The sequence below is a fragment of the Papaver somniferum genome, chromosome 8 (genome assembly GCF_003573695.1).
Source record: "Papaver somniferum cultivar HN1 chromosome 8, ASM357369v1, whole genome shotgun sequence".
In the NCBI taxonomy this organism is placed as follows: Eukaryota; Viridiplantae; Streptophyta; class Magnoliopsida; order Ranunculales; family Papaveraceae; genus Papaver; species Papaver somniferum.
In genome coordinates, this window is record NC_039365.1 from 23,177,147 (window position 1) to 23,192,339 (window position 15,193).

Consider the following 15,193-nt stretch of genomic DNA (forward strand, 5'->3'; position numbering starts at 1 on the left):
TGACAATCACCAAAGCATGGTACGTTATAAGTCGAGTTGTGTATCACTCACCCGTAAGTCTAGAATCCGAAACATTTTGGGAAAAGATATACATGACAAATATAAGCAAGATTATGGGAACCCGAAGAAAAGAAGTCTTCAACAAATCCATGATAGGCACCAAGGCATCCAAGATGCGATAGTTTCTTTTGTAGCTATCCAACAACGGATTTTGAACGCTAGCCACTTTAGCTTGTCCCTTCAGCAATTTGAAATATTTTTATGGTTTATTCTACATAATCTACTTTTGTCAATTTGTAACTAACAAAGTAAGTTTGTGTCGTTTTTTTGTAGCACGAAGTCGTGAAAGCACGCTACTTGGAGGAAAAGGGGGAAGAATTCACATTTGATGAAAGCTATCACTTTATGGTATTCAAAATCCCAGCGTATGCCCCGCACTTTATGGTGGGTGAATCGGACTTGAATTCCTCGCATGAAGATTGATAGTTTTAAGAGTTTTTGTGTAGATTTGTGGGTAGATCTCTATGTAAATCCTCACGAGACTATAACTCGTCCACTTTGGTCGCCTAGGGGTTCAAAGTCTTGATGCACATGCTAAGTGCATCCGTGATTCCTACGAAAATGAGTAGATTTGAAATGACTAAAAGTTTGAATGAATTTTTTTTTTCCTTACGAAAATGAAACAATCGGTTTATGTATGACTAAAAAAAAAACGATTATGAAAATCATATTTTATCTACGCATACTTGAACTGATTTTTGATGTCCTTCATGAATACCAAGACACTACCGATTCTAGGTAGTGTTATTGATGTTTTGAAGATTGATTTACATTAGTTGATCTCACATCTAACACGGTTAATTAACATCTAAAATAAGTAATTAACACTAATTAATCAGAGATAAAATAGATAGGAAGAGAATAGTTGGTTATGGGGTTTTGAAAAATTAATTTCTAATTATCCTTTTTGTCTTTTAGTAATAGGTCTCAAATAGAACCCCTAAACCTCAAACTAGGAAGGTTTTTCATCAACAATTTTTCGAAAAGTGTTGAGGTAATTAATTTTTCACTTAACAACCTGCACTTGTCATTTTATTTAGCAGTCATGCCATTCGTATTCGCCTCATATAACGAACAAAACTGCAGTGTTGCTAAATCATATTTATACTACGCCTATTACATTTATCAGGTACTATTACAAGGTTTCAAGGATAGTGTTTAATTAAGATGGATAGATCACGGAAAAGATCGTGAGAAAAACCGTTCTCTCACGGTGATGGGACCAAAACTCAATCCCCTATTAGTCCCACGTGTGTGGGGCCCTCCAATCTACGAGAGGACAGTTTTTTTAGGTGTTTTTTTACGGTCCGCCCAGAATCACCGTAGTATTTATGGTCTTGGCAGCATCTCTAGACATAATTAAGAAAAATCTTCCGTTGAAACTTCCCATTGCACGTGAATGACCAATAAAACTTATAAAGATGCAGTAGGAATTGCTCGTAGACCGGTAGTCTTGACTGAAGTAAATCCAGATTCTTCTTTCATATCCAAATCTTCTGGTTTCAACGCGTTTTCCAATTTCCAGTCAAATGATTGTAAAAGCAAACCTAGCACTAAATGTACCATCCGATGTGCTAATGGCAAACCTGGACAAATTCGACGACCTGAACCAAATGGAATCAACTCTAAATCTTGGCCTTTATAATCAAGTTTTGAACCTAAAAATCTTTCCGGTTTAAAACAAGTTGGGTGTGCCCATATGGTGGGATCTCGCCCAATTGCCCATACATTGACTAGGACCTGGGCATCTTTAGGGACAACAAAATCATGGATTTTAGCATCAGTCACTGCTCTGTGCGGGACCAACTATGGAACGGGTGGGTGAAGTCCTAGTGTCTCTTTCACAATTGCTTGCAAGTATGGGAGTCGAACGATATCTGGTTCTTCTATTGGTCGGTCTCTGCCTATAATACTTGAAATCTCTTGCTGAACTTTTATCATTTTACATGGGTCATGAAGTAGTTCTGCCATTGCCCATTCTATCGTGGATGAGCTAGTATCTGTACCGGCAGCAAAGAAGTCCTGATTCAATAACCACTTTGTCAGACTTGCAAATTTCCAAGTAAACCAATGGATGCACATATAAGGCTACTACAGAACATAAATTATGGCTAATTAGTCATAAATATCCAATGATTTTTAGATTGTGTTTAAAACAAAAGGAAAAAAGTACTAGGAACACAAAAACAAATGCCAAATTACAAAATCACCGTTAAAATAGTACTAACCCTCAGTAAAGCCTTGATTTCATGACGTTGAAGTTGGATGCCATTTTCATGGGATGAATCAAGAATTATATCAAGCAAGTCACCAGAACTAGCACTATTTTTCTCTCTAGATTGTAATAGTGTCATTTTCTTATCTATAATCTTATCAAATGTCTCGTCCAATATCCTAACATGTTTTTTAGTACGGCGTCTAATAACTTGCACATCAATAAATCTAAGAAGCGGAAAAAAATCAGAAAGATTAGGCTTTCCCGCTTCCAGCAGTACTCCTCTAACAGCACGTTTAAAGGTAGAAACCGTATCTGAACTCAAATCAGCTAAATCCATCGAAAAAAAGCTATTCGATATCAAATTAAGAACAGTAGTAAAAGAAGCTTGACCAATGTCAATGGCGGAACCCGAACTTGCATTTCGGCCAACATAAGTGACTAGATCATTGAACTTTTGGTGCCTTAGGTTTTGATTTGAATCAAGTTTTTGAGTAGTGAAAATATGTGAATTTTCTAAGGTTACGCCATTGAGGACAAACGTTCGACCATACTATTGAAGATTTATGGTGATTGAATACCGTCATTCCGTCTAAGACATATCGACCAGAAAAAGATTGATCATTATTTTGAAGAATTTCTTTGGCCATTGCAGAAGAAGGAACGACTATTGTTGTTAAAGTACCGAGCTTCAATGACATTAACGGCCCATAACGTTCTGCGAGTACAGTTAGTGACTCCTGAGGTTTTTTTCCAAGCTTCAATAGATTTCCAATAATTGGTACATGAACCGGACCTGGGAGATTTGTATGTGGATTTCTAATGTACTAAACATTTAATCTATCTGGTTATCCCCACCAGATTGTCAGATCATCTTTCCTCGAGCACGATAGCCGTCCAACACAACCACGAAACGCAACTCTATAGAAGAAGATAAAAAAAAAAGGTCTGAATACATTGAATGGTAACAGCATGGACTTGCTAAACTAGCAAGTTATAGAGAAAATACCTTGCTAAACTAGCTACTGGCAATCAAATGTGGAAAATACGAAAAAAGAACTACGACGTAAAACTAGAATTGCTGTGCGAATAACAACTTTAAAGGCAATTGGGTTTTGGTTTTCTCACACAGCTGTGTGTAGACTGATTTCATTAAGAGATATATATACTGATTACATGTGAATACAGATAAGAATACATAACAGTAAAAGCTAAAGAATAGCTGTAGCTAGAAAATAGAGAGACTGAGCCTAATGAACTAAAGAATAGGAAGAGTAGTTGGTACAACAGAAGAATAGGGAAAACTAGTGTAAGTTACAACAGTATGTACGTGTGTAAGTTTATCAACAGACTGATAAACTTAATAAACTTGCAAAACTAGAAGCCTAAAAATAAAATTTCCTAATCAAAAGATACCAGCTGCAAAGGTTGAGTAAATGTGGGTAAGATGGTTCAAATGCCAGTGAATATAACCCGATTCGTGTGGCCTGGGGATATATTACGGCCTTTTCAACCCAACATCATAACTGTAGTATCGATCCTCATCACCGTCCTTCTCATATTCTCTAATAGGAGCACAGAAGATGATCTTAAGTGTAGGATTTGAAATAGTCGCTATGAAAATAAAAGCAGATTTATTGGGTCTTGCCACATTAGTATTGTGGAACATATCAACATTATACTTCTTCTTCCATTTCTTCTTTTCCTCATCCTCCGTCAGAACCCACAGTGTAAACTTCCCCATGGACTCCTCATCAAGGCAATTGCATGATTCCTTCACGCCATGTATGCACATATTTCATCATCAAACACGTGTACATAGGAAGATACATGGAGGGCATGCGGACAAGGTCATCAAAGTATGATGACACACGCTCATAACCAAGAATTCTATCCCGTCAACGAGGGATCTTTACCCGAACAATCCAAGGATAGAAGTTAAAGGATGTTCCGGTAACACGCTGTACTGCGGAGCACCAAATAACTCCCCAAAGAGTTACTTTATCTCATCCCCAAAAGAAGCCAAGATCAACGATGGAGAGAAGATGTACTGACATGGACGCGACAGAGGCAGAAAACACTTGCCTGACACGAGCAGGCGCCTCAACTACCCGCATTAAACACTCTGAGCAGCATACGTGTCGATCAACCCGTGGAACGAACGAGGATGCCTCTGCGTGAGGAAGTTACGAACGAAGACCCCTGCGTGATGGACACAAAATACAAGAAGATAAGGTTCCAACGGCCTTCAGAGATGGGTCCCACACTCTAACCCTATAAATACCCCCTCTCCACCAAGAGGAAGGGGGATCGGAAAAATCAGGAAGAGAAGGAGAGAGAAGAATCTTGAGTGTAAGTTAGTCCTTTACAATAGAAAGACATGTAAACTCAAAAGTCATTCGACTACTCCTGTAACCGTCAAGTATATAGTGAAACGACAAACCCCGTGGACGTAGGCCTTAGTGCTGAACCACGTAAACCTCGGTCTTGTTTATATTTCAGCACTTTACGTTTTCCTGAAACCCCATGAATCTTTACTTCCATGTTTTGTTTTCTTTGATTTTACTTATATCCCGTGCGCAAACGCCTCGCACGGAGTTAGATGAGGCTGTGATAAACCCGATGGTTTTGAGCCAAGGAATCAACACTATGATATCATCATTACAAATCATTCTAAATTACGATGTTTGGTTGTGAGCATTCCGATACCTTCATGATTTGTGTGTTCACAATTTGGCGCTAGAAACAGGGACATCGTCCCGGTAAAAGATTTATCTTATCCTGTGATTTCATAATTAAATTAACGTAAGATTGCTCTGCTTCATTATCTTTAACAGTATTTATCTTTTATTAACTTTACCATGTTCAAAAACGCACCCGTTGTCTTCGGTACTGCCGACAGTATCGTCATTTACCGGTTAAAAGATTTATTACTTAGATCCACGGATCTACATTTTTCTAGATCTTGTACGGACCTATCTTTCCGTTGGGTTTACGTAAATTTTCAAAGGGATTTACGTGCAGTTTTAAAAGGGGTTTTCTCGCGTTCCCTCATACTTTTAATAAATCCGCACTTTTAATAAGAATTTAATCCATATATTTTTAACTTATGTTTTAATCAAATGAGCTTCCCTAAGAGTTCTCTGTGGCCCTCGGGCAGTTTCTCCCTGTCGTGGAATTAGGAATTTTCGCAAACTAACCCGATCCGCACGGACATTTCTGTTTCTCGTTTTTTGAAATTCCCTTGTGCAGAAAGATGCAAGAAGTAGGAAAATCCAGAGCCACGTCGAAGGAAGCACCGAGGAAAACCCCGGTCATCACCCGGAGCAAGCAGAAAGGAGACAAAGCCAAAATGACCAGTCAGAGACAGGACGCTGCGGAAATCACTTCGCCTATGAATGCTAATTCCGTTGCATCCGCGGCCCTCAGAGCAGCGGCAACAAAATATAATACGCCAGCGGCAGTCCCGAAGACTACGGAAGTCGTGAAAACTCTTGCTACGAATCAATTTCACCAACCAAAAGAAAGGGTGGATGAATCCAGAACGTACCAACCCGCACATCCACCAACCTTCGGAATCCCATCGACCAATGAGCTGAATCAAACTGTGCAGGTGGCTCTAACACCGCAGATGGGCACTCCGCCCGATCTGGGAATGCAAACAATCGAAGCTGAACCTCCCCCGCCTTTAGTACAAACCATAGAAGAAGGAGGCACGATGGCTGTAATAGCACGGGCTGGGACTCCCGATCAAGGGTCGAACCAATCAGACCGATTGATGGCCGAACTAGAAGAATTGAAGAAAAGCCAAAAGGTTTACGCGGATGTTGTGGCTTTGTTGGCCCGAGAAAACCAGGATTTAAAAGACCGGATTGCCTTAAGCACAAAAACGAGCCAACAACTCGACGAAGCAAATTCAAAGGCACCCGAACCAAACCGAGACCTAAGAGTCATCGTAGCAGCCAATGAAAACGCGGCCAGAGGAAGTAGCGCATCCGACCCAGATTATAATGATGGAGAGTCAAGATATCACGAGCAGAGGAACGTAGGGTACCACCGCGCGATGGAAGAGCTGCGTGATGAAATGATGGCAGAGATCAGGCAATTAAAAAGTAGACAAGGCGGAGGAAGGTTAGAAGAAGTCATGAGAGAGGCTAACTCCACACCCTTAACTCATCGCCTGGCCAACACCCCTATTCCACTCAAATGCCCTGTCCCGACATTCGAATGCTATGACGGATCCAGCGATCCCGCGGCACACATTCGGTATTATAACCGTGTACTGGCTAGATGGATCCAGAACGACGCAGTACTCTGTAGATATTTCCCATCAAGTCTGAAGGGATCGGCATTGTCTTGGTTTGATAATCTGCCGCCAAACTCCATCCACTCCTACGACCAACTCGCAGAAAAGTTCTTAAGAACTTACATGTGCAACAAGGATGTTAATACTGGAATGGATAAGCTCTTTTCACTAGAAATCGGCTATAAGGAAACCACAAGGGAATACACCAACAGATGGCACAAGGTCTGCCAAGCCATAGGAAGTGTGGACCCGGTGGTAAGTATCAACTGCTACAAGTGGGGATTAGACCGAATGAGTCCACTCTTTGTTGAGATTCATGGAAGCGTACCTAAGACAGAGGGGGATCTTCGAATAATTATTGAAAAACACGCTCGTCTTGAAGAAATCCAGCGTGAAAACCCGAGGGCGTACCCACAGAGAACTCACCGTACAAATTCCGCAGAACAAACCACTGGAACCAAAAGGAATTGCTCGGTGGAACGACCTCACGAAGATAAGAAAGAACGAAGGGACGAAAGCCGAAAAGACGATCGGAAGTTCGAAGATCAAGTTTACACAAAGCTCAATGCTAGCTATGCTCGGATCCTGCGAGAGGTCAAAGGAAGGGAAAATATGGAATGGCCATGGTCTAAGGGAAAACAACCCCCAAGAACCGAGAAATCCAAAGATTACTATGAATACCACTGTTTCAACGGGCACCAGACCGAAAAATGTAAAAACCTCAAAATAATGATCCAGAAATTGATTGATGCGGGCGATCTCAAACATTACATACGAAAGTATGTCGCAGAGGATAGATCTAAACGAACCAAGACAGTCCAACTTCCATAAGGGAACCGCACAATCAACACCATCTCGTGTTCTGAAACCGCAGGGCCCTCACTTACAGCACAGATAGGAAAGAGGTTACGGAAGCAGTTCGAGGACCGATGCGAATTGTACAAGATCGATGGGATAGAGGTGGACGGACATGAAAAGTGGATGAACTCACCTATTATCTTCGATGCTGAAGATATCGACGAAGATATGGAAGACCATAACGACCCCTTGGTCCTCACACTACCCGTGGCTGGATGTAACCTTAAAAAGATCCTCATAGACGGGGGAAGCTCAGTGAACGTTCTATTCTACGATGCATTCAAACGAATGAAGCTCCATGAAGAACAGCTAATGACCTCTTATTACACCATCTACGGATTTAATGGAGCACCCACGAAGCCATTGGGAGACATCGTGTTACAGGTTGACGCCGGACCCATGAAAGTAGAAACACGGTTCAGCGTAGTGGACGCCTCGTCCCCCTACAATGCCATCATTGGACGAAAATGGTTACATAAACTCAAGGGAGTGGCGGCAACGTACTACCAATATCTCAGATTCCCTATACCTGAGGGAGTAATGGAAATCAAAGGAGATCGGGTCTCTGCAAGAGAGTGCCAAGCCACTCAGGATCGCATCAACAGCGAACAAGAAAAGCAACACAAAACCCGAAGACTTAAAAATAAAGAAGCTGCGAAAGAGAAGGCCATAGACCAGTTCCTCAAGGAAACTACAGGAAGGGATTTGACCAAAGATTATAATGTCCGGAACACAGAGACAAGTTCTTCAGCAGCCAACGCGGGACAGAAACATACCAAGTAGCAATTAAAGAACGCCCCAGTCCTCGGGGATCCGAAGCCGGTTTTCACGCCAGTAGAGCCCGTAAAAGAAATCAACATAGGAACGGAGGAAAACCCGAAGATGATCAAAGTAGGGACCATAATGGACGAGAAGAGAGAAGAATCCCTGACCAAGTTACTTAAAGAATACGCAGATGTATTCGCCTGGAAATTAGGAGATATGCCTGGGATTGACCCAAAAATAATCCAACATGAGTTGTGCATCAAACCAGGCACGCCACCTTTCAGACAGAAAATAAGAAAAGTCGCGCCGGAATATCATAAGGCAGTGGAAAAAGAACTTCGAAAACTACTAGACGCAGGTTTCATCAAGGAGGTCAAGTACCCTACGTGGATCTCCAATATGGTCGTCGTTCCTAAGAAAAATGGGGGGGTTAGGATATGCATCGATTTCACTAACCTCAACAAAGCATGTCCAAAGGATAGCTATCCATTTCCAAGCATAGACCAGCTGGTAGAAGTAGTAGAAGGATACGAAGAACTGTCATTCATGTATGGAAATTCTGGCTACAACCAGTGGCCCTGGCAGAAGAGGATCAGCCACCCACAGCGTTCTACGCACCATATGGTCTTTATTGCTACACTAGAATGCCTTTCGGACTTCGAAACGCAGGGGAAACATACCAAAGAATGGTCGATGCTATTTTCAGACAATGGATCGGAAGCACCTTAGAAGTCTACGTTGACGATATGCTCGTCAAAAGCAAGCTGCGCAAAGATCACCACAAAGATCTGAGAGACATCTTCGAAACAATGAGGAAACATCTCATGAAAGTAAATCCAGAGAAATGTACTTTCGGTGTCACCTCAGGGAAATTCCTCGGGTATTTGGTAACAAAAAGGGGCATCGAGGTAGACCCAGTGAAGATTCAGGCCATAGTAGAAATGCCATCCCCAAAGAATTTAAAAGAAGTTCAGAAGCTCAACGGGTCCATAGCAGCCTTGGGCAGATTTATTGCCCGATCTTCGGACAAATGCAGACATTTCTTCAATATTCTCAAAAAAGGGAGCAAGTTTGAATGGACCACAGAATGCGAAGAAGCCTTCCAAAAAATCAAAGAACACCTAGCTTCGATTCCGATCCTGCAGAAGACGGATCCTGACGAGGTTTTGGCATTATACATAGCAGCAACCGAAGTCGCAGTCAGCACAGTGTTGGTCAAAACCAATACGAAGATAGAACAACCTATCTATTACGTCAGTAAGACCCTCAATTCTGCGGAAAGGAACTACACAAAGATCGAACAGCTTATCCTAGCATTGGTATGGGCTACTCAAAAGCTGAGAACCTACTTCCTAACTCACTTCGTCCGGGTCCCATGCAAAGCACCACTGGAAGCAGTCCTCAAAAGCGCGGGAAAAGTGGGCAGAATAGCGAAGTGGAACACCCACCTGGACCAATTCAACATCATTCATGAAATTCAACATTCTCGAAAATCCCAAGTTTTGGCGGATTTCTTAGCAGACCTTCCCCTGGACAACGACGATGAGATTAAGGGAATACCAGAAGCCGAGGAAGAAAGCAAAGATCCAATGGATATCCTCGAACCCTCAAGTCAAAGACAATGGGAAGTCTTCGTCGACGGTTCCAAAAATAAGGAAGGAGCAGGAATAGGCATTGTCATCACCACCCCAACCGGAGAAAGGATTGTACAGGCACTCAGGTTAGAATTCAAAGAGCATACCAACAACATCGTCGAATACGAGGCAGTCGTACATGTCCTCCGACTAATAATAGAGATGGGAGTAGCCGACGTAAGTCTAACAAGTGATTCACAGCTTGTCATACGGCAAATAGGGCTCGAGTACAACGTGTACGATGACACCCTCTCAGCTTACATGGCCTTGGTCCAAACATTGGCATTACAAATTCCGAACATCAAGTTCCGGCACTTATGCAGAAAGGATCTCAGGCACGCAGATGCCTTGGAATATATATCATCCATGCTGAAGGACGAAAGCATCGAAGCTATTAAAATAACAAGGGTATACGATCCTTCGATTACACCTCAATTCTCCTTCGTTACCAATCAAGATACAGTGGAAGAAAATACCGAAGACCAGGTAGGAGAAGACATCCACAACTATTTTGACGAAGAAGATATCCTGTTAAGAGCAAATCAAGACGAAGACTTCAGCAACGAAGATGATTGGAGAACGGTGATCCATGCGTTTCTCGAAAAGGGAAGTTTACCCGCGAACAATAAACAGGCTAGGAAAATACTCTCCAAAGCAGGAAGATACGATCTTCGGGATGGGGTCCTGTACAAGAAATCCTTCCTCGTACCGTTACTACGTTGCTTATCTCGAAAAGAGGGGCACCGAATTCTAAATGACATCCATTATGGGGACGCAGGGAATCATAGCGGTATGAGATCACTAGCCGACAAAGCCAAAACGCAAGGATATTATTGGCCCACGATGATACAGGATGCCGCAAGAATGTCCCGACGATGCGAGGAATGTCAGCGTTTCGCCAAAAAGATACACGCACCAGCAACAATGTTGAATTCTGTAGATAGCCCGTGGCCATTCGCAAAATGGGGCATAGATATCGTCGGGCCTTTCATCGAAGGATCAGGGAAAAGGCGATTTTTGATAGTAGCCACGGACTACTTCAGTAAATGGGTGGAAGCTAAAGCCTTAGACAGGATCAGAGACGTGGATGTGTTTACTTTCATATTCCAGAACATCATCTGCAGGTTCGGCATACCAGCAGAAATCGTATCCGATAACGGTAAGCAATTACAAGGGAAAAACATAGATATGCTCTTCGATGCTTTCAAAATAAGGAAGAACAAATCCACCCATATATACCCTCAAAGCAACGGACAAGCGGAAGCCACCAGCAAGACCCTCGCCATTATCCTCAAAAAACAATTAGACGAACATAAGGGGCGGTGGTGTGAACAGTTGCATAATGTGTTATGGGCATACAAAACAACAAGAAGATCTGCCACCGGGGAATCCCCGTTTCTCCTCACTTATGGAGCTGAAGCAGTCATCCCTACAGAGATACTCCTGCCAACCACAAAGACCGAAGCGTGGGAGTAAAATCTCACAACAGACATGATGTTAGAGAGATTGGACGACCTAGAAGAAAGAAGGGAAGCTGCATTGCAGAAGATGGAAAATTACCAACAAAGACTTGCAAGGGAGTACAACAAAAAGGTAAAGCCTCGGAATTTTGTAGAGGGACAGTATGTGTTGAGAACAATCCCACAGTATCAACGAGAGAAGAGAAGGGGGAAATTAGCACCTACGTGGGGAGGACCTTTTATAATACACAACATTGCGGGAAGCGGTTCCTACTACCTTCGTAATCTGAAAGGCGAAGTCCTCCGACATCCTTGGAATGCTAAGTGGCTCAAACCATACTTCCCATAGGGGCAACGCAGCCTTGCAACTGCGTGAAGGGTACCAGAAGAAGAAGGGAGCGTGACCACTCTACATGTTTCTATCTCTGGACGAGGAATTGCAGGCCTCAACCTATCAATCAAACAAGCTTTCTATATATCAAGTAACAACCTATCGACAATATTGGGGAAAGTAGTTAATCTACAATCTCTCAGGGCTCCCCCGTTAGTGTCCATAAGTGTAAGACCAGGGGGAAGGCACCCAGCAGAAAGAGATACCCAACCAATCTTAAGGCAACGGGTCGACGGAATGGGTGTATGTAAATTTTTAACCCCATATCCTAGAACGTTGCCTCGTCCCCCACCGTCTGGGAATCCTCTGTCCAAGGGTTCGCCAGCGGGGTGATAGGTCTCAAGCCGATCACGAAGGTACCTCCCTTCGGGATCGCACCCAAACACTTAAAATCCTCTTTTATTTTTAGAGTCTTTCATCAAAATGCTTAAAATAAAAACAAACCAACATTGCAGGTATATCAAGAAAAGGATCCATTTCATAAAGGATGATTACAAAAAGTGGAAGGCCAATTCAAGGAAGAATACACATCAAAAAATATTTCTTTTACATGATACTAGCAAAAAATATTCTTTTTACATGATTACAAAAAGTGGAAGGATAATAATGCCGCGGTCTCTACAAAATGCTGCGGTCTCTACCTAGGTGATGCCGCCCCATCAGCAGGATTGTTCTGAAGACTTGAAGGGACGCTCCCACCAGATGAGGGTCCCGAGGATCCAGGCAAGGCAGCAGGAACTGGACGACGCGGATAGTTCTTCACAAGACCATGCTCGTTCTTTAGGCCAAGTTCTATCTTCTCTAGCATCTTGTTCGTCTCCTCAGCCAATTGACACCGAGCCTTGTGCTTAGTAACTGTCATCCGCTGTTGGGCTTGGGATAACAATGAAGATAGACGATTCACTTTTTTAGAAGCAGCACCGACGACCTCCTCGCGGTTTGCCGCTAAACTCTTGAAATGATTGGTCTGTTCTTCCTGCTGTGCTAAGGAAGAATGAGCCTTTTCAAGTTTTTCATTTGTAACGCGAAGTTGTCCCTCGAGCTCTAAAAAAGACAACACCAGGGGGTTAGCACAGAAAAGACACAATCACACTCGATGGAATAGGGTTATACCTTCGACACAATCCAAAGCTTCTTCATACTCATTAACAACCGCATCTCGCGCTTCATCAAGATGGTCATACTCCGCGGATAATTTCTTATAATCTAGTTGAAGGTTGGTGAGAGTAAATTGACTGGCATTTAATTCTACCTGCTTCATCGAATCCATGTGACGAAGGTGGTCGACTTCTTTGTTTATCTCTGATACCCCCTTGCTCAATCTGTACATACACACTTCAAGATTTCTCTCAGACTCAGCCTGACGAGCTACTTCAGCGCGGACGCGGCAAGGGCCTTGCTTAGAGCACCGGCTTCGGCACGGGCATTGTCCCTTTCTCTGGAAAGACACATCACGCTATCCTTAACTCCTGGAAAAGGGAGGGATCGAGCTTTTTGTAATTCCTCTTCCAGAAGTTGTATCCTAGACTCCAACAAGGAAGTACGCTCACGGGATTCCCGCAGGTTCTCACGTGTCCACAACAGTGTACCATTGAACAAAGCACGGTAATGGTTGTACAGATTCTGCATATCAACTATCTGAACATGCCTTGCGCGCCATACCTCAGCCCGAGCGTCCCACTTTTTGGCTTCGCTTTTAATTTTCTCAACAAGCTCTTTGATACGAGATTTCTGCCGTGCCCTTTCATTGTGGAGCCATATCAGCTCGGGGATGCCACCCACTGAAGATAGGGTGGGGAGACTCAGACAGAACACCCTAAGTAATGAAGGAATTATGACACATTGCGAGGGAAAAAGAGGAAAAAGAGTCAAACCTGTGATAGCTGAAACTTGGCCGCGAGTTTGCTCTAACTCGGCGCGAACAACTGCACGCTCTGAACGAAGACCAGCCTCCGCTTCACTCAGATTTTCTTTCTCTTTGAGGCTTTTCTTTATCTCTTCAATTTCCACCTCAGCCTCAGATAATTCCTTTTCTCTGTGACGAAGCTTAGCCTCGAGCTTCAGAGATTTCGCTTTGAAGAACTGATACAACACGTGGTTACAATGCTCACTCCTCATCATCTACACATCAAGATGAAAAATACTATTTTACTGAAGAATTCGATCGTCACGAAGAAATATGTGCGAAAATTTACCTCCAAGATACGCTGTTGAGGAAAGCCATATTGATACCCGTCGGCTATGGCCATCATATCCGCAACGGAAGAAGGAGGCTCCGACACAAGTGTAGCTTCGGGAACACTCAAATTTCTTCCCCAGGCCTCAGATACCCGCGCCTTGGAAGACATTTCCATCATACGACGGGTATACGCATCAGAATCCTTGTCACCAGTAACAACCGGGGCGGGATGAGGGACAAATAGCAGATCCTTTTTCTTGAGCCAATCCATTATGGCATCCTCACCCTCAGATGTCGGCGACTGAGGAAGATCCGCGGCAGGCGAATCAATCACCGACTTCCCATTTTCTGATACGGACCCTTCAGCACAAAGGTCGGCACCAACACGCGCACCATGCTCCTCCGCGCCACCATCCGGGACAGCAGCGTCTTCGTTATCAGCACCCCCGAGCACATCCCAATCATCATTGGGGGAAAGTAGAGATAAGTCCTCAGGAAAATCGAGGGCATCGTCGAAGAACTCCCCTGTGGAATACATCCGGACAAAAGAAAACTCTTGAGAAAGGGTGGGGAGGGTATCCGCGGCATCACCAGCAGGGGCAGAAATATCACCAATAACACCGCCATCAGCTACCACGGCGTTATTTCTCCCTTCATCACCATCATGACCCACACAGACCTCTTATTCGACAATGAGAGGGGAAGTATCAGTACGTTCCTCCCCATCTGTAATCTCCTCATCCTCAGCAAACTCTTCGTTCACCGGACTGGCAACTTCTTCATGAGCCTCAGCCTCACCCATCACAATGGTAGAAGACTGCTTCGTCTTAATCTTTTTCTTCTTCGACACCTGAAAACCAACACCACAAAAAGAATTATTCTTCCCCGAACAGTTGAATTTATAAAGAAGGAGAAGCGCAGCTAGAATCCGCATACCGGGGCAGTCGAGGCACTCCTCGGTGGAAGTATAGCACCAGAACCTTCCTCCTCGTCTCCATCAACGACGTCAAGGGCATAAGGAAAATTCATACCTGTGAAATTTAAACGCCAGGGACAGAAATCTCCATAACGAGCAGGAAGAGATTCACGTGGCCTGCTACTCTCAGTAGGACGCCAACCGCGTGGACCGGGAATCCAACTGTACGCCCAAGGACCAACAACTTCGATAACGGTAGCATGCCACTCGTAGTCATGGTCGCGCTTGATCCTCTCGCGTGTCGGAAAAAGCTTCCGCTGACTAGACCCCTCCGTGCCGGGAACATACTTCAGCTTGGCATCGCTGACCTCATTTAACAGAAGAATTCCCCCCCCCCCCCCCCCCCCCC

At 43.6% G+C, this 15,193-nt stretch overlaps 1 pseudogene; it reads right to left on the reverse strand.

The window, feature by feature from the left end:
• Nucleotides 1-1,114: 1,114 nt before the first annotated feature.
• Nucleotides 1,115-2,675, reverse strand: LOC113301480 (annotated as a pseudogene).
• Between the last annotated feature and the right edge of the window lie 12,518 nt (nucleotides 2,676-15,193).